Source organism: Artemia franciscana, chromosome 9 (assembly GCF_032884065.1).
Source record: "Artemia franciscana chromosome 9, ASM3288406v1, whole genome shotgun sequence".
NCBI lineage: Eukaryota > Metazoa > Arthropoda > Branchiopoda > Anostraca > Artemiidae > Artemia > Artemia franciscana.
Window position 1 is genome coordinate 1,557,509 of NC_088871.1, and position 20,006 is coordinate 1,577,514.

The 20,006-nt window shown below is 36.2% G+C and overlaps 1 protein-coding gene across 2 annotated transcripts in view; it reads left to right on the plus strand.

The window, feature by feature from the left end:
- Positions 1-5,281: 5,281 nt before the first annotated feature.
- The window catches only part of LOC136030867 (uncharacterized), a 33,743-nt gene continuing 19,018 nt past the window's right edge, over positions 5,282-20,006 (plus strand). The window contains exons 1-2 of one of the 2 annotated variants that reach the window (XM_065709929.1): positions 5,289-5,371; positions 10,154-10,201. The gene's annotated coding sequence lies outside the window, so the exon portion shown is untranslated. Of the gene's footprint in view, positions 5,372-10,153; positions 10,202-20,006 lie in introns of both variants that reach the window. The other variant, XM_065709928.1, reaches the window with a different exon arrangement.

Sequence of the window (20,006 nt, forward strand, 5' to 3'; positions counted from 1 at the left end):
TGCCCAATATGACTATTAAAAATAAAGATCTAGTTTAACAACTATAGGTGACCTCATGTGATTATAGCGTATCGTGTAGGATGATTGTGTAACTCATCACCAGAAATAAGTAAATTTAACAAACACTTAGGAATTAATTTGGAGTAATACATGAATAATGTATGATGTAATTTTCCTAGACTTGGCAGTGGGATAATATTTAAATGTGCGTATTTAGATCTAACTGATGTTCCTTTACTATCTCTAGTCAACACTCGCAATGCTATGTTCTGCATCACACGCAATTGTTTCAAGTGAACTAAAAACGTACTAGACCCAGGGGCGTAATTTGCTATGGGGCAGGGGGACAACTGTCCCTCCCAGATCTCGGTCTACTCCCCCCAAGACCTGAGTTTGCCCCTCCCCAGCTGAATTTAGTTTCCTTTAAAATCTTGTCAAAACTAATTCAAGCATCAACAAAAACGGATCAGATTTCTTTAACATATATTTACCTTTATAGTACTATAAGGTATCTTTATAGTTCTATTTAGTACTTTCATGGTACCAAATGGCTCATTTTTCAGTCCTTACTGTTATTTTCACTTCATCTGTGAAAATTAGCTCCAATTTCGCCCTCCCCCCAGGATTTTAACGAAATTACGCCACTGACTAGACCATATACTCACGCAGTATGCCATGTGTGGGTAGACTAAAGAGAAATAAATTAATCACATCACGTTGCTTGGGAATATGTTCTTTAACATTCTTATCATTTCAATATTTCTTCCAATCTTACTACTAAAAAAGATATATAATATAATTTTCAAAACTAAGTCATTCATGAACAATAGAAATAAGATATCTAATACTATTGGTGCGCGTGACTGCATAATTATCTCTTTGTATATCAGTAATCCAGGGGTAATCATTAGAAAAACACTAACAACAGTTTATTTACTCTCATCCACTTATCTATGCATACCATACCCCTTTTCATTATTCTATTAAATCAGCTGAAGTTGTTGCTGCCACAGTAAAATAGGTATCATTGGCAAAACTAGGAACGATAACCATAGAATTAGTATATGAATCTCGAGCACTATTTATCAAACTCATAAAAGAAAAGCTTAAGTCATTAATATATACTAGGAATAAAAGCAGACCTAAGGCAGATCCCTGGGACACACCAAATTCAACTACTCATTTCACTCAACTTAGGATCAGACATTTATACATACTGGGTTCTATCTGTCTGAAAGGATTCAAATAGCTTCAATGCCTTTCCTCTAACTCCACAATTTTCTAGCTTCCGCATTAAAACTACATGGTCAGCAGTGTCGCGAATGCTTTTACAATATCTAAGAAAAGAGACGCCACTTTAAAATTTTGAGTTGGAACATCATTTACAAAAGTAGTCAACATTAAAATTGCCTGTTCCTTGACGTCACTACCAAAAACCAGATTTATTTGATGAAAAAAAGATCTATTATCCAAAAACTTAGATACTCTAAAGTTTGTAAGTTTCTCTAATAACCTAAATACAACAGAAAGGAGGGATGTCAGCCTACAATTATTTACATTATTCTTATCTCCTTTAAATAAAGGGATTACCCTAGCACCTTTAAGACTCTCGGGATGTATACCGTTTCTAAAACTTTCATTAATCAAGTACAAAATTTGGTTATGATAAGATAATATAATAATAATATATAAATAATAATAATAATATATAATGTAATAATAAATAATAATAATATAATATAAATAATAATAAGATAAGATAATATAACAAGATATGATAAGATAAATAGCTTCAAACACCTTCACTGGGACCCCGTAGCGCTATTTCGCATTCTTTTTACCATATCGTTCCATTCTTTTTTAGTAACTAGTCATAAAGAGAGATAGCACGTTGTGCAGCCGACGTCGCTAATCTGCAGCCTATACTAGAAAAATGATCACACATTTGATCAGCTGCTCGATGAAAGTTTCTATCATCTTTGAAAATAGGATCGTCGCCATGATTATTTGGATTAATCACAGATAACTTTCCAATTTTTACCAGGGTTACTTTCTGCTTTTCTGAATCATCGCTCAGGAATTCTGCCATAACTTTACGGAATAAACTATTCAAATTATTAATATGTAACTTCAATGAATTATTTCAGTGTTATGTTTTTTTCCCAGGCCACTTCGTATGGAATCTGTTGTTGTAGATGCTTCGAAGGAGGCTCATTTGATTGTAAAAAAAGGGCAGCCCTTTTAGCTGCCCTCCCTCCAGTAATATCTGGTCAAAATTGTGAGATAGCAATTATGTTAAGAATAGTCAGAAAGTTCGATAAATAAATGACATGATCCCCTCGGCCCTTGGGGTAAGGACTGTAAGCTATGCAAATTACTGATTGTTCATACTATTTGTCATTGGGATGTTTTATCCTTGATATCCAAAGTGGCTAAGGGCATTAATGTGAAGAGTCAGAGAATGCTGAGGGGGTGTTGACTAAATCGAAACTCTAAGAACATATAGGTTGTCAGAAGCGTGTATCAGTGATATCTCAGAAAGGGATGAGAGTATTAAGTTGAAACCTTTAGGGCATACGAAAAGGAATGAAGGACTAACCAAAAGACACTATGAACATACAGGTTGTCAAAAGGGTGAATCTGCAATATCTTAAGATGACTAAGGGCATTAAGTGAAACTTAAAGGTATGTCGCAGGGGTGGATCTAGGATTTTTCTTTGCGCGGGGGGCGCATAATAGGTTGCTTCGATAAACTTACGAACAAAGAAACACCCGCGATTTAAATGGAACCTTGACAATTATGTGTCGCTTGTGGGTAGTGGAAATGGTCGTAAATTTGATCAAAAATCTGGTGATGGCTAAAGTTCTAATAAATCTGTTGAAATTAAAATGGTATAAAAATATTGATACACAAAATTTTAATGTTTTATAATGAAAAGAGGAGGTGATATTCATACGGTCGATAGATCGGCACGTATGACTTCCCCGAAGTGCACAGTAACGAGCCCTTAGATACTAAGGTATTCGATTTCAACGCCACTTTACACTGTAAATACCTAGAGATCTTTACAACAAAATCATTTGTTATTAGCGAATACGACAAACCATGGATCTCTCCAGCTATTAAATCATCAATAAAAGAGAGGTCTCGCCTCTACTCCTGTGGTGACATTATCAACGGCAAGATTGCGAAATCAAATAGTCTCTCTGGTAAAGAAAGCTAAAGCTCACCAAGATCGCTAAACTATGCCCTATCAGTCACTTACTTCAGACCTCAAATAGTTGCATAGCGCTGTGAAAAAAGTGGCCGGCCAAGCTTCTGACAGCCGTTTAAAGATCAGCAATGATGATGGGTCTTTAATCAGTGCAGAAGAAGTGAGGGAATTCTTCACCAAGATCTGCAAACCTATCCAACTATTACGGCTCATGAAAAGTCCACCATACTTGAAAAATGTGAGCCTGAGAGTGACATAATTGTCAGTTTGTTCGACGTTTACACGGAACTACGGAAGATTAAACCGAATACATCTTCATACCCTGTTGAATTACCTGTCAAATTGCTGCATGAATATGCTGCTTTCATATCATTACCACTGTCCCTCATCATAAACAAGTGTTTTGCTTCCGGCTATTTTCCGTAACAGTGGAAACGGGCCTATATTAGAGTTATCCCTAAAAAGTGCCCGCTAGTGCATGCGACAATCTCCGCCCGATATCACTTACAACTTGTTTGGCGAAAGTAACAGAGGCCTTCATACTCAAGTTTCTTCTGAAACAAAATCATGGGCGTATTGATAAATTCCAGTGCGGTGGGCTTCCCAAGTGTAGCACTACAATCTACCTAGTACGGATGTTGACTGCGTCCTCTAATGGCTCGAAAAAGGGTAGCTGTTTTGTCGATATTTGCGTAGCGGATTTCAGAAAAGCCTTTGACCTAATCCACCACCTAACTGCAGGCATGAATCTTCAAGAAATGGGTGCCAAACAACGCACCCTTGGTCTTATACTTGACTTTTTTTAACTGGCCGAAAACAAAAAGTCTTTCCACTCCACGAAAACGATTCGGATTCATCATGGTCAGATACTTCTTGCGGGGCTCCGCAAAGCACGAAATTACCTGGAATAACTTTCCTGGCTGTAATTAACTCCCTACTTAGTTATCACGACGGCCGTTACAAGTTTGTTGATGATCTGTCGATAGTGCTCGCTTACCTGGTCGAAAACATTATCATAACAAAGCAGTTTTCAGACCAGTTATTTGATCAGCTAAAGACCGAAAACCTTACCATCAACGTAGCCAAGCCGAAGATAATTCGTTTCAACCCTCTGAAGTGAAATATAGATGTGCCTCTAGTCCCTTTCCCGATTGTGAACGAAATGAAAATCTTAGGAGTACCTTTCACTAGTAACTGCAGTTTCAGTGCCCATATTAATTCAACCGTCCACAAGGCTTCTCCATACTTTCATGTGTTATGTTCGCCCGTTGCTCGAGTACGCGTGCCCGATGTGGGGTATAACTTCTTTCCGCACAGTGTACCTATTGCTCGACATAGAGTCCGTCCAGAAAAGAGCAACAAGGATTATACTCCGAAATCGCGACATACCCTATGATCAAGCCCTCGCAAAACTGAATTTATCTTCACTTAAGTCTGGCTTGAACACCTGATTCTGCAATTCGGAAAATCCATCCTAGCCAATACGAGCCACAGATCACTATTACCCGAACTTGCCCCTCCCAGTAGTCGAACTTGGTTAAAAAATAAACTTCCACCCCCTAAAGTACGATTTAATCGTTACGCCAACTCATTTGTGCCATTCTTCACATTGATTTTCAATGCTGAGCCATAGTGTGTGATTTTTGTTTAAATGTAAGAATTTGTAAAAAACTGAATTTAGCTATGCTACACTCTCTCTCTCTCTCTCTCTTCCTTTCTCTCTCTCTCTCTCTCTCTCTCTCTCTCTCTCTCTCTCTCTCTCTCTCTCTCTCTCTCTCTCTCTCTCTCTGTCTCGCTAATGTTCATGAGAGAGATTACTCTTTAGGTAGTCTAGGAATAAGAGGTATGGATGGTCGCATGCGCTACCTTTTTTCTGTGAAAAAATTTAATATTTTAGGTGTGATATTGACTTTTTGGTTCTCATTCATTTTGAATTCCATCGTGTAAATTATCAAGACCTCAACTTCTATTTTGAGAGTTTCGGTTACTATTAACACTATCCGCTCCTTACATACAGTTCATCGCCAAGATCTGTTAAATCTCCGAAAATTGTTTTTTATAGATGTCGGAAATCGAAAGATAAAATTTAAAATGACAGACATGAGCAATTTTAATCTCTGAAAATGTTGGAAGTGACACAGATTTAACATATTTTGGTAAAATAAGTCTAGCCCTCCTTCCGTCAATAAATCACAGTAACCGAACATGATAGGCTAATTGGATCAACAGCTTGTGTCAGCCATGATGTTCCCAATAGTAGGCTATGATAGATATGGCTTTTGTGATGCTGTGAGACCCTGGGGAAAGAGTGATATATTATGGCTGTTGCTAATTATTTAAGTTATAGATAGACTTTATTGGAGAAAATAGGGTGCTGGATCTTGTATGTCTAGGCCCATATTAAAAGATTTCTGTAACTTCTTTTTAAGGTTTAGGGTTTGAAGTTTCAGTTTGAATAAGAATGGTAAATTCAAGGAGTCCTGGTTGGGAGGGAAAGATGCAACAGGACACCAAAGGAAAGAGCAGCCATAAGGGTTCTTATGCTTTGCTGGAGCATGCCCAAACTGCTCAACATAAGAAGAATGTTACCATAAAGCTAATGCCTAATCAGCTTTGTTTCTTGGCAGCATCTTCCATAAAGAGTGGCAAACTAGCAAAATTGCCTATGCACCTAGGTGGTTATGTAGTACAGGATGAAACAATAGTTGCAGAAATTACATGGACTCTGAAGATGATTTGAGTCTGACTATTCTGGGAAATCTGGAGACAGAATAGTAAATGTAAATACATTCTAAGACAAACTGGCTATAGCCTACATGAGGTATAAAGCAAGGAAAAGAAAGGACATAATAAATGAAAAATCAAATCAAATAGGTGAGGAAAACTAAGGATTTTGTCTGCCAGTAGCAAAATACGAAATAAAAAACAAGAAAATATTCTGACAAGAACCTCCATTAAGTTGTCCTCAATGCTCAGTAAAAACAAAAACAAAATGTAACCTTTTGAAGTAAACTCTACAAGTAAAGTGAAATCCTACCAATGTAAAGCTTCCCACATGAACACAGGACTCTGTAAACACCTACCACTACCCATGTTTATATGGGAAGTTTTACATTGGTAGGACCCACCAACAGCTGGGGGAATATTTGCATGAATACAAAACTTCAATAGATAAGTCCATGAGATTTGAAAATAAAAATGAAAACTTTGATTCTGCTTTGGCCCTCTATATTTTTGAAAATCCTGATCATTTAGTTCCTTTTGAATAGGTAACTCTAATATCTACTGTAAATTGCCAACCACAATTCTTAAAGAGTTAATTGAGATTTAAAAAAAAAACATATAAACAGAAATTTGCAATAAATAGAGATACAGGAGATATTTCCTTAAGCCCAATTTATAATAATATAATATTAAAAGACCCAATCAATATTTTCTATTGGTCAAATTTAAGACAACATTTCCACAAATCTAGTAAAATTGAGGTTGCAGATCAGCAAAATCTATTGCAAAGCAAAGAATACTTGCCTAATCCAATTGGTGAATAATGGTTAATAAATAAATATGGTTAATAATGTCTTTTATTTATTTCTGGTTGGTTTGGTATTGCTTCTGTATCTGTTCTCTTCTTTTAGAGTTCACTTTGAAAGGTTAAATTTTGTTTTACTGAGGACAGCTTGGCAGAGGTCTTTCTTGTCAAAATACTTGTTTGTTTTTCATTTTCATATTTTGCTACTGGCTGACAAATTCTTCATTTTTCTCACCTATTCGATTTCATTTTTCATTTATTATATCCTTTGTCCACATTGTTGACAAGACACCATCAACAAAAAGAGCTTGTTTTTTAATTAGATTTTTTGCACCAGCTATCTGGAATTCAATCCCCTTGGAAATCCAGAACTCAAATAACCTTATTACCTTCAAGCAATTAGTGAAGGGTCATTACAGAAATACTGTTTAGATTTGAATATCATGCAGTCCTCCTCTTTTTGGTCCTTTTCTTTTCTTTTTATTTTTTTTTTTTCTTTTCTTTCTCTTTGTCAACCCTCTTTTTTTCTCTTTTTTGATAAATCCAGTTGATTTGTTGTTTCTGTTTGTTGATTTTTTAATTATTCTTTAGTTAAGTTTCTGCCCTAGTCAAGCACTTTTGTTCTTTCCTGGCAGATTATGCACATGTAATTATGTGTTTTTGTTTAAATATATATGATTGAATTGAATTTCTTTTCCTTGCTTCAGACAAATAGTAGATGTATTTGGAAAAATTTTCAGAAATGTAGTGGTAAAAAATTCCTCATTGAGGCAAACTAATTTTGCTTATTTTGCAACTGAAGTTCTTGGACCCCATTTCTGGAAGATGACCTTTGGTGAATTGAGCATCAGTTATTATGTTGTCAAGTTTGACAAAACCACAAGCTCAGAAAGTAAGAAAGAGCTTCAAAAAAGGATATGATTCAGGTTTGAAAAGATGAAATGAGTGATAGAAAGACATCTGAAAACTGCTTTTATTGGACATGCCATGGCTGAAGACTTGAAGTCAGGACAATCAATGACTGTTCTTTAAGTTGTGATGGCCCAATGTGAACAAAAAACTTTTCCAGCTTATTGACAGTGAATAACATGAATTGAGAGGTAGTGAAAATCTCCTTGATATTGGTACCTGCAAGATCCATTTGGCACACAATGCTTTTCAAAAGGATTTGCAGGAAATTGGTGAGAGTTGTTCTGACCTGATCACCAAAGTGTACTATGGCTAGTTGGCAACACAAGAAGACTATGTGAAGATTCAATGGAAAACTGACATTCCTGAGTCTTGCTCTTGGAAACACCTACCTACCAAATGGTTAATAATAGGACCTGCCACCTCAAGTCTAAGGGAGCAGATGTCAGCTCTGTTTGAGCTCTATATTTCAAAGAAAGACACTAGTCTTGTGAAATCAAATGCATATAAAGAGATCATCTGGCTGATCAAAAAACCAACCACAAAAGCAGAGTGTCAGTTTGTTGTTGATAGTTTGAACCTCTTCAAACGTTTCACTGAAAAGTTTCACATCAAAGAGCCTCTAGCACATAAAACTCTATACAGAGCTGAATCACCTGGTCTTGACATTAGCTGGACAGATTTTAAAACCTAGAGCAACCAAAAAGCTTAGGGATGAAGTAATGCTTCAGCCATTTGAAGATGAGAAGAACTTTGTGCTACTGCTACAGACAGCAGTGAGTGACAAGATTGTTGACTGCCTTGAGTCAGTAAACAAACTTCTAAAGTGCTTGTTCATGCACTGGAAGCATTATGCTGCACCTACAAAATATGTCCTTAAGCAAGTTCTTGGCAGATAATTTTTGCAGTTGTTGAAAGGGTTAACTTCTGAATTACAATGAAGTTTCAAATCCAGTTTCTGCTCAGTGTTTATTATATGTTGCTAGGAAGTCACCCAATGAAACACAAAAGGATATGCTAGTTGACAATTTTAAGCTAGTTCAGTTATCTGGACTTCCACCAGTAACAGTGTGATCAAGGGTGGAGTATATCTGAACTTGTCTAAAGTCATAAAATAAGCTTTGACTATTTCACACGTGTCTGCCAGCATCAAGCAGGGTTTCTTCATTTCTTGGCAAGTTCTCAGCAAACAAAGAGCTACAATAAATGAGTGACTTCGAAAAGTTTGCTTTTTCAGGCATTCTAAAGAGGGACATGGTGAATATACAACTAGAAGAGATCATGATAGAGGGGACTGTGCTGATGCATACTGAAAAAAATTGGTAGCTGCTACTCTTATTATCAATTGGCCTCTGATCAAAGAGAGATGTCTTAGTCAATTTGTTTTTCTTAGTCAAATTTCATTTGCTCTTGTGTTCTTCCAAAAGCTTTCTAAAAACTGAGTTTTGGGTTCATTTTGTTTTTCAAAATGGTCCCTAAAGAGGTATCTTTTTCATCTAAAAAAAGGTCCTTTAGTCCCTATTTTTTACCACTTGAACCTGTGACAGCCATTAGGGTACTAAAAAGTATATTAGTTAGTTGCAAAAAAATTTCATCTGATTGTGGTCAGTTTAACTGAAAAAGACTTTGGCGTCTTTATTCTAGTTTTTGTGCCCTGCTATTTTTTATCTTTCTGATTTTGCTTCCCTCCTTTGCAAGATAGAATATAAAGGAAATATGCTCAAGATATTTAAAGTGCTGTAATTATCTGCTGGTACCAGAACCATAGAATCATTTTTAAATTGGGCATTGTTTTTGCACCCTCATGACTGAAAAAGATATCTGCATGCCTATGTTTTAAAACTCAGCAAATGATTGGTTTTTTTACCCTCTTTGGCCAGTTTTGGAATTGAGTATATTTATACTATCTATATTTTTGCTATAATTTTGCTCTATATTAATACAAAATCAAGGCATTTACTTTTAGGTTTTCCACCTTACCTGGATGGGGGAGGGACCCTGCATGTGTGTCTGGTGCCAAAGAGGAGAAAATGAATAGATGACAGATTTAGCTATTTATTTCATTCTAAATTGCCACTGCATACCTAAATGACTGATTGTATCTCAAATTATAAGCTGTATAATGAAGTTGGTCCAATCCCACTTTCTAGAGCTATAATAGGGGAAAGGATTAGATGGCTTGGACATATTTTGATAATGAACAATGACAGATTCCCAAAGATCAGCCTAAATGGACAGATATACAGGGACAAACAAAAAACAGGTTGTTCCCAAATGGGATGGAAGTGTGTGTCATAAGGAAAGATTTGAGGGAGATGTGGTCTTCTTGAGAGGGTGTAAAGAAGGATGCTTTGAACAAAATGGGATGAAGGAGGAGCATGTGCGGGGATTGCCTGCTGTCAATTCTTGTCACTTTTATTAGGATATGTCACTTTTTGACTTTTCACTGCATTTGTCACTAAAGTCACTTTTCTTGTTCATCTTTTGAACTTTTTTTCAGCAATTTAGTGAACTAACGCAAGGTTGGACATTCAAATTCCTGGAAAAGGTTAGTTCACTCTTTATAAATAATCTTCTCATAAACCTCTGTTCACTGAGCTTCCACCTAAATTGGCTGCTTAGAAGATGGAAATTTTGTTTCAGATTCTTAAGCTATGTTTCCAGTATTTGCTTCTCTTTTCATGTTTGGCTGTTGCCTGTAGAAGGTACAAATTTAGACCCATAAGTTTAGGGTATATCAAAACGTAAGAACAATCAAGCATATTTCCTTGGCTTTATGAGTACACTTGTTTGCATTTATATATGAGTTGGCGATAAAGCTCTCTGAGTTCATTCTAACACTTGTCCTTTTTTCAGGTTGCTTTGATTGTAATAATAAAATGATTTTATTTTCAAACACCTTACACAGTCACAGCAATCAGCAGCAGTTCTTGTCATAAAAAAGCACCAAACATATAAAATATATGAAAATCACAGCCATAGCCATCATCATACAAAATTATACATTGATTTGAAATATCACATTTAAAACTAAACAGTCAAACAAACAAAAAGCTACAAACTGCTTGATCGAGTAAGTGCCTGCTCTGATTGAATATGTTTTGTAATTTGTGTAAAGGCTTAAAGCACCTTACTTCAAATCCAAAGTATACAAAATTGTCAGTTGTCAAAGAAAGCCAATAATGAAAGCTGAAATCAAATTTCTGCAAATATTTACACTTTATTCACGGAAGTGTTTCAACAACAAGAGCCATTGATTCATATGCTGAATTTTGAGTTTCGTCGCTTATGCACAGTTGTTTTTGGGCAGATTATGTTTGCCAATGATGTCAGCTATTACCCTGCTGTGGGGCTTGAAAGCATATACAGTGCTACGAAATTATATCTAGAGTAACCTTTGTGTAATGAGCGGATCCTGGCAGCTCTTGCTTCAAAGCTACTCAGAAAGATAGGAAATTTTATTCCTAGGAATTAGGAAGCACGTCAAAGCTGCTGTACAGTAAATGTTTGCAAGAACAGTACATTTTCAGGTTGGTTGATGGAATTCTTGTTCAGCTTAGTCGAAGCTCGTATGGAGGAGAGAACCCCAACCGCTGAAGTTTCTGCTGCTAAAGCTCTGTGCAACTATGAGAACAAACCCAGGCTTGTGCGTATCACAAAGAAGCTGCTGTTATTGGCCAGATCAGCTAGAACTAGCTTTGAACTTTATCTTATTGGTTGAAAAAAGGATAAGAAAAGCTCAAAGCTGAAAAAAAAGATGCTGAATTGGTATTCCAGGACTTAGTCCAGAGGAAGTAGAAAATAGTGGAGCTAGAGTAAAAAAGAGACAGCTAAACATAAGAAATAAATCAGTGATACTATTCTGAAAGAAGCAGGAGAACGTCTGAAGAAAGCAGTTGAAGAGAAGTACTTTTTGAACATTGGATTGGCTCAAAGCATGCTGTAGGGATTGACTGCAGTCACTTTTTTTTTACTTTTTGTCACCTTTTTTAGGGCATGTCACTTACACTGAATTTGAATTGGATTGAATTTTTCACTGAATTGGTCAACTCGTTCCAAAGAAAGGGAAAGGGCAAATGGTGCTGAATATCTGGAAGTACTTATTTTAAAGAAGAAATCAGGACTGATTAATCGGCTTTCATAAAAGCCCAATAAGTGTTGACGTAATTATGTTAAGTTTAATTCTACCTATGATTTGTTATACTTAATCATGAACGCCAATCGTACGGTTTATTACTGTTTGTAAACATTCAAAAGTTCTGCTTTACTAAGGTCGTTTGTTCCTTATACTTCCATTAAAGTTGTGCTTTCATTAAAGTTCTCTTTTTGTATAAGAAAGCAAATTAATTGAAGATAATTTAATGCCACCAGCCTTCTTTTAGAGGGTGATGATGATCATAAGGAAGTAGCCGGGACTTGTGTAGTTCATCTGTATGTGCTCTGAATGTCTCTTGGTAGTCACTTTTTTTAGTTATGAAATAACTAAAATCGCTTTTCTTAGAAGTATTGTTGCGGCTGACCTCTTATGCTGGAAGCAGCATTTAAAGCTCGTTCCGAAGAAAGGGAAAGGTTAAATGATGCTGAATCTGTAAAGAGTACTTGTTTTGAAGAGGAAATCAGAATTGATTGATTGCCTTTCAAAAAAGAATAAGAAGTGATGACGCTAATTATGTTAAGTGTGATTCTATCAGTGTTTTTTGCACTTACTCATGGACATCATTCGTATGGTTTATTCCTGTTCGCAAACATTCAAAAGTTCTGCTTAACTAAGGCTGTTTGCTCCTTATACCATAATTGAAGTTGTGTTCTCATTAAAATTCTCTCTGTATGACCAAACAAATTAAAGATAAAATAAGACTGCCAACTTTCTTTTTCGTAATCGAACGGTCTTTTAGAGGGTGATAATGATCTTGAGGCAGTAACTGGGACTTGTGTATTTCATATGCCTGTGCTCTGAGTGACTTTAGCTAGTTACTTTTTGTCACTTTTTTATAGTTGTGAAATAATTAAAGTCACTTTTTTGGGAGCATCGTTCCGGCTGATCCCTCCATGTGTAGCTGTGTTGGTCTCAGGTTTTTTAGTGTTGTGGTGAGTTTTTAGTATTAGTAGCGGTAGTAGTAAATTCACATGCCTGAGGATTAGTGGAAAAATATTTTGCTTTAGTCTTTTCTGTTTTCTCTTGTTCTTGAAAATGTATGTTTCAGCAGGATTTTAAAACATATCAAGGCTTTCTCCCGAAATTCTAGAAATGGATTTTCAAATTTCTAAAACCTTATAAATCAGCATTGAGTAGAGGTATGAGATTCAAAACACTTCTCTTCTTTCTCAATTGAACAGTATATATATTTCTCAAGGTTTCACTTTTTTTCACACTAATATTGCAAAAGGTCATCAAAGGCTAGTGCCCTTTGGAGGGAGAAATGGGGAAGGTATGTAGGCTACTTAAAAATTTCTTCTTGGGGAATCATTGAGACTGTAGATTTAATCCTGAGAGTTTTGTTTCTTCTTGCTCAACTTCTTTCGAAGATAGACAAAAGTCTTGGATTTTTACCAAATCCAGAAACAAAGGGGAAGATTTTGAAAAAAGTGAGTTTTCTTTGTTTCTTTTTTATTGTTGTAATGAAATACAGAAGCCGAAAAAATTAAATTCTTAGCTTGGTTTTAGCCCATTACTTGTAAAAACAAATGCACATTTGAAACAATGAACTATTTGAGAAAGAATAAGTTAAACATTAGGGAAAGTAAGGGGTAAACGAAGGGGAAGCTGCTGACCCTCGGCCCCTTCCAGTGGCAAATATTAGCCTCTCCAAATTCCCTAAGAATTTGTTTAAGAAGTTAGTGTCTTCATCTCAGCAGTTCATTTTGATTTTTTTTTCTATAATTGAATGGAAGTGCTGCCCAGAAGTAAAATTTTTCCCCTTTAACTTTCATTTAAAAATCTAGGTCTAGATCCTACATTTGTCATTCCATCCCTTTGTTTGAGTCTCTGGCAAGCCTTATATCCTTCATATTGTGATACTATTTGATGAGGCTGAAAGCTACATTAAATTCAAATTCACTTTATTTAAAAAACATGTGACAGACAGAACCGATTATTAGTTTGTATTGTCATGCACACACAAAAATCCGTCAACAAGTCAAAATTAACATTCACAACATTATAATATATACAATTAACAACAATAATTGTCACATACACACGAAAATAAGTTGACAAATATACACAAAATTATAATATATACAATTAAAAACAATAATCCGGATTAACAGTCACAGGCTGAAGTTTCGGTACAGGCTCTGCAATGGCCCTGAGTGGCCTTACCCGTGCCTGTTGATGTTGGGGTGGGAGGATTATTTCGGTGTATAGGGTTGGACAGGATTTTATTGCCAAAGGATAGGACGAGTTTTAAACGACGAGATTGAAGGGTTTTAAGTTGAAACTGATTAAGGGGGGAGATATACGGTACTTTTGGGACTTTTGAGATTACTAGGAAGGCACAGTATTGTACCCTCTCAACCCGGTCCGACTGTTCCCTAGTCAGCCCTAAATGCCATACAGGGCAACAGTATTCATGTGTGGAACAAATAAAAAAGAAATAGATGCGTAGGAGGTGTGGTGCAGGGATTCCATGGCGAGCCAACAACTTCAGAGACCTGATGGCCAAATTAGTTTTTTTATGGCACTTGGTATTAACCAAGTGACATATAGCAATTGCAAATTCTGTCAGTCTGTCTGTCGGTCTCGGTTTTGCTACTTTAGGCACTTCCAGGTAATCTAAAACGATGAAATTTGGTGGGCCTATCAGGGACTGAACCACATTAAATTAGAAATAGTCGTTTTCTCGATTTGACCGTCTGGGGGGAGTGGGGGCCCGTTAATTCAGAAGAAATAGAAAAATCGAAGCATTTTTAACTTACGAACGGGTGATCAGATCTCAGCGAAATTTGATATTTAGAAGGATATCATGTCTCAGAACTCTTACTTTAAATTCCGACCGGATCTGGTGACATTGGGAGGATGAGTTGGAAGGGGGAAACCTAAAATCTTGGAAAACAATCAGAGTGGAGGCATTGGGGTGAAACTTTGTGGAAAAATAAGCACAAGTCCTAGATACATGATTGACATAACTGGAACGGATCCACTCTCTTTGGGGTAGTTTCGGGGGGAGGGGTTAATTCTGAATAATTAAAAAAATGAGTTATTTTTAACTTATGAATGGGTGATCAGATCTCAATGAAATTTAATATTTAGAAGGATATCGGGTCTCATAGCTCTAATTTTGAATCCCAACCGGGTCTGGTGACATTGGGGGGAGTTTGGGGTGGGGGAACCTAAAATCATGGAAAACGATAGATTGGAGGGATCGAGATGAAACTTAGTGGGAAGAATAAAACCTGTCTAAAATACGTGACTGACATAACCGGAACGGATCTGCTCTCTTTGTTGGAGCTGGGGGGGGGGGGGGTAATTTTGAAAATTGAGGTATTTGTAGCTTACGAAAGGTTGACCAGATCTTAATGAAATTTGATATTTAGAAGGATCATGTGCTTTAAAGCTCTAATTTTAAATTCCAACCAGATCCTGTGACATTGGGGGGAGTTGGAGGGGGAAACAAGAATTCTTGGAAAACGTGAATATTGGGGTATTTTTATCTTACGAATAGGTGATCGGATATTAATGAAATTTGATATTTAGAAGGAATACGTGGCTCAGAGCTCTTTTTTCAAATTCTGGCCAGATCTTTTAGCATTGGGAGAGCTGGAGGGGGAAATCTTGGAAAACACTAGGAGTGGAGGAATCGGGATGAAGCTTGGTGGATAGAAGAAGCAAATGTCCTCGATACGTGATTGACGTAACCGTACTTGATTCACTCTCTTTGGGGGGAGGGGTTCAGTGATTTGGTGAGTTTGGTGCTTCTGGACAACCTAGGATGATGAAAATTGGTAGGCATGTCAAGGAGTAGCATAAATTGACTTGATAAAGTTGTTTTCCCAGATTTGACTATCCAGGGGGCTAAAGGGAGAGAAAAAATTAGGTATTTATAACTTACGAGTGGGTGATTGGATCTTAATGAATTTTGATATTTAGAAGGACATCGTGACTCAGAGCTCTTATTTTAAATCTCTGATTTTTAAGCCTCTGATTTTCCTTTAAATCAATCTATTGATTCATAGAATTTTGCTAAAGCTCATACCATATGAGCTCTTGGCTCTTAGCTCTTCTTGCCTCGTCATAAGTGCCATATGAACTCTTAGCTCTTGTTTAACATACTATCAACATGTTTGTTCTGCTGCAGATCCGAAGTGATATGAACGCCGAGCAGTTTAGTTTCGGTCACTTGACTGGCGCTGCGAATAGGTGGATTAAAAACTGGCTTAGGTTTAAAAAAAAAGGTTAAAATTACAGATTTGTCAAAGTTGACAGTAATTTTTCCACCTTTGCCACTTGACATATATCATTCATTAGTGAACCTGCTCTGCTTGGTAGATTTTTTTCGACAACATTCAATGAGTGACAGATCGTAGAAATATTTCCAGCGGTCAGCCAGTGTTTCGCCAAATCATTTATCATGACAAGAAACAAAAGTGGTCCCAAGAGGACGACCTTGGGGAGCTCCAGAAAAAATGGGCAGTGGGTCGGAGTAGGTGGACTTATATTTTGTCCGTTTACATCTACCAGAAAGAAAACTAGCAATTAAATGCACAAGGAATGAATATACACCTAGTCCAGGACGTTTTTTTTTTACCAGAATATTGTGGCAAATTAAATCTAAAGCTTTTCTTGGATCTATTGTAATAAGATTAATCCAAGAATCTGGTTCATTGAGTTTTTGCAAAATACTGCCAATTATACTGACTAAGTAATGAGCTTTAGATGTGTTCGGCATATTTCCGAACTGCCTCGGATCAATTTTGTCCAGAACACGGTCTTTCAGCCATACTGCAACAAAACTTTCATACACTTTGTTACAAATGGGTGTCGTGGTGATCAGTACGACATCCGAAAAATCATTGCGCGCATCTTTTTTTGGTATTGTGGTAATGAACCCATTTCTCCAAATTGATGGATACTCACCTGTTTTTATCACCTGATTAAAAAGGAGTGCTAGGGGGTCACTAAGATAATCTTGAAATGCTTTGATCTATTGCTAGTATTTGACTTGATGTGACTCAGCAATATTTGGCGAAACAAAACTGTCTTAATGGCTAAACAAAACTGCCTAGAATCTCTTTAGCATTTTTTTCTGAAACATTGCATGTAGATGATCAAGATGGTTCTTTGATTCCTAATGTTCTAGTTGTCAATGCAAGGGTTGGAGGTATATGGTCTAAACTAATTCCCGGCCAAACCATTCCAGTCAAAGAGATTATTAATGGATGGCCTTTTTTATTGTAGCTTTATACAACATTTTCCTTTCTTCATGTATTTAAATGCTGGAGGAAGAATGAATATTAAAAATGAAACAGATCAGCCCTATAAGAGCATAAAATAGATCCCAATTGTCCAGACCAGTTTTCTATAGGGTGCAGATCTACAATTATGCTCAACCATGTTGGCCTACATGAAAACCACCACAACAGTTCAAATGCCTTTTTCACTTCATATTATAATAGAATTGTTTACTTGTAAATCTTATCTGTAGTAATACAATAACTTTCTTTAATACCTTAGAAAAGTAGTTATAAAGCCACCACTATAAGACTGTAACTCTATCAAGGAAGCTATGCTGCATAATGGAGCGGTTTTTTATTACAGAATTTTTATTTACTTACTAGTTTTAGGAGATGAAGGACGTCTTTTTTCCTCAAATTCAAAATACATAGAAAGGAGAGGAGTTTCAATTTTCTTGGGAAACATGGGGGAAATGAAGATGGATACTAGAACTAGAGCTACAGTGACTGCTTTATAATTACGAACTTTCTGATCTCATAACTCAAACTGCAAAAAACATAGCTTACACGATTGTCGCTTGTTTTAACCAACAATATGTGCAATAAAATCTTCGCTCAATAAGAGAAGAGGATTGATGATGAGCCAAGGTATGCAAGGACAGATTGTGGGAAAACTATACTTGCGGTTTTTGTCCCCTATCTTCTGAGGCCTTTGTTAATTTTCCCATTGTAAACCAAGCCCTTTCTCCTAAGACCTGCAAAAAAGGAGAACAATGACTCTGAGGCTAGTTCACCTATCTCATCTTGGAATTGGCATAAGAATCAAATAAAACATGAAATAAGGCTGAAAATTATGCAGCCGTGAAGGTTACAAGAATTGAAAACCCATTTTGGCATTTCAAGTTATGGAATAGAGTTTAATTTCATTATACGGTAATAATATGAATTAAATTATTTCAGTGGTCTTGGTAGGAAAAAAAAAAGTGTCAGGACTCCTGTGTTAAAAAAAAAAAAAAAACAGTCAAATTAACAGAAAGAGAAAAGGACTTAGGAGGAAGGCCTGTGACCATTTTGAACAAAAACGAGGATAATGTTCATTAACAGAGCCATGCAAAACACCTAGTTGTCATTGGATTGTAAGTCTCTAAAAATTTTTAAATGTTTTAATTAAAAAATTAGAGAATTAAACCAACTTTTCAAATTAATTTTCCTATGACATTATAACAACTTCTGAGCCAAAGCATTCATTATCCTCTTCGTGAAATAGATCAACATTCAGAAGACACATCAGTCACTGCATCCATAATCATCTTGCGGGTGTGCAAAATGTTCCTAAGCTCCCAGTTGCAGAACTTGGCAAAACTCCAAAATATGCCAATACTTTAGCAGCACAACTTATGTTTTGACAGTCTACTTCGAGGAAAAAGTATTTTCACATGTACATTTTGTAGAACAGTAGCAAATGTAACTTAGTAATGATTACTGTTAGAAAAATCATTAGTTTTCTGAATTACAATTAGCAATGTAAACTAATTTAGTGTCAAGTCGTATACTAGCCATAAATATCAAACTTCAAAAATTTTACATCTACCATTTCATCAGAGGTATTGTCATATTTAGCCTGCTCTAGTTATGTTGGTAGAGTATAGTATTCACAGTCTGAAGAATAATGTACATAACTTACTGCTGTTACCATATGGATGGAGTTGTACACTGCAATGTTATACGTAGTATGAAAATAATGCATACCCAACTGCATGCTTGATACTCATTGATCACTAACTGTAAAAATCCTTGCTTGATTTTCTGGGAGAACAATGTTGATTGGCAGCCTAGCAGTCACATGCTGAAGTTGTGATATTAATTTTGCCCTTATCTAATCCCCAAAAGAAATAGAGAATTGCTTTTACATTATAGTTTGGCTTTCTTGTGCTACTAATTTTCCACATTCCAGCTTTCCTGTTACCTGTTTTAACTGTATTTACTCCTCCATAGCTATCAGCTTTTTTCAGATTCTTTTTATCTGACGAACTAACAGTTTTGAGAGAATTTGGCTATTCGTCCAAGACTTGAGGAAATATTTACTTTCAGTTAAGAGAACTCAAGCAAGTAAAAACCATTCACAAGAACGAAGCATGACGATGACTTAAAAGAAAATTTCGAGATAGCAATATTGGAACCCATTGAGCTTTTAGTTTGAACAAGTTTTAAAAAACTGCATAAAGAGACTTTCTGCTCTATATTTGAAGTTACCTTTTCATTACTTATGGACACATTATTGCAAAGCAGGATAGTATGTTACTTCTCTAAGTAGTTTCATGATGGTCATTAGCTCTTATTGGTCAGTAAAGTGGCTATGCTGATTGGTCATTAACTCTTATTGATAAGTAAAAAAATTGTATGCTTGAAAGTTTGACTTGTGGTAACTTGAAACATAAAGAAAGGGTGACATAATTGGCGCTGTTGGTGTGTGCAACTATGATTTTATTGATAAGTGTGACTGTGCAGCAGCCTGAACATGATGCTCATATTGAGTAATTTTCAGTACCCTTGAATAAATATTGATGTAAAATCCCGTGCTTTCGCCGACCCTTCCTACTTAACCCCCCCCCTCCTCCCCTCGGATTTCTCTAGGTGGGCATTTAGAGCTGGAAGGATTCTGGGTGAGTTTACACAGTCATGCTACTGACCACCCGTCCAAAACCAAATAAGCAGTCACGCCAGGAATCGAACCCCCACCTAAATCGTTTCATTTCAATCTACGAAAATAATTTCAATGTACTAATTGAATTTGATACCAATCTCTAGGATTTCCGATCTCTTTGTCTTGAAACATAAAAGATTAGGATTGCATAATAGTTTTAATGAGAATATAGGACATAGTATTATTCATCAAGCATGTGAAACATATGGCCATTTGGATCCATTTTGGTCTACTACTTCACTAATGCAATGAAATT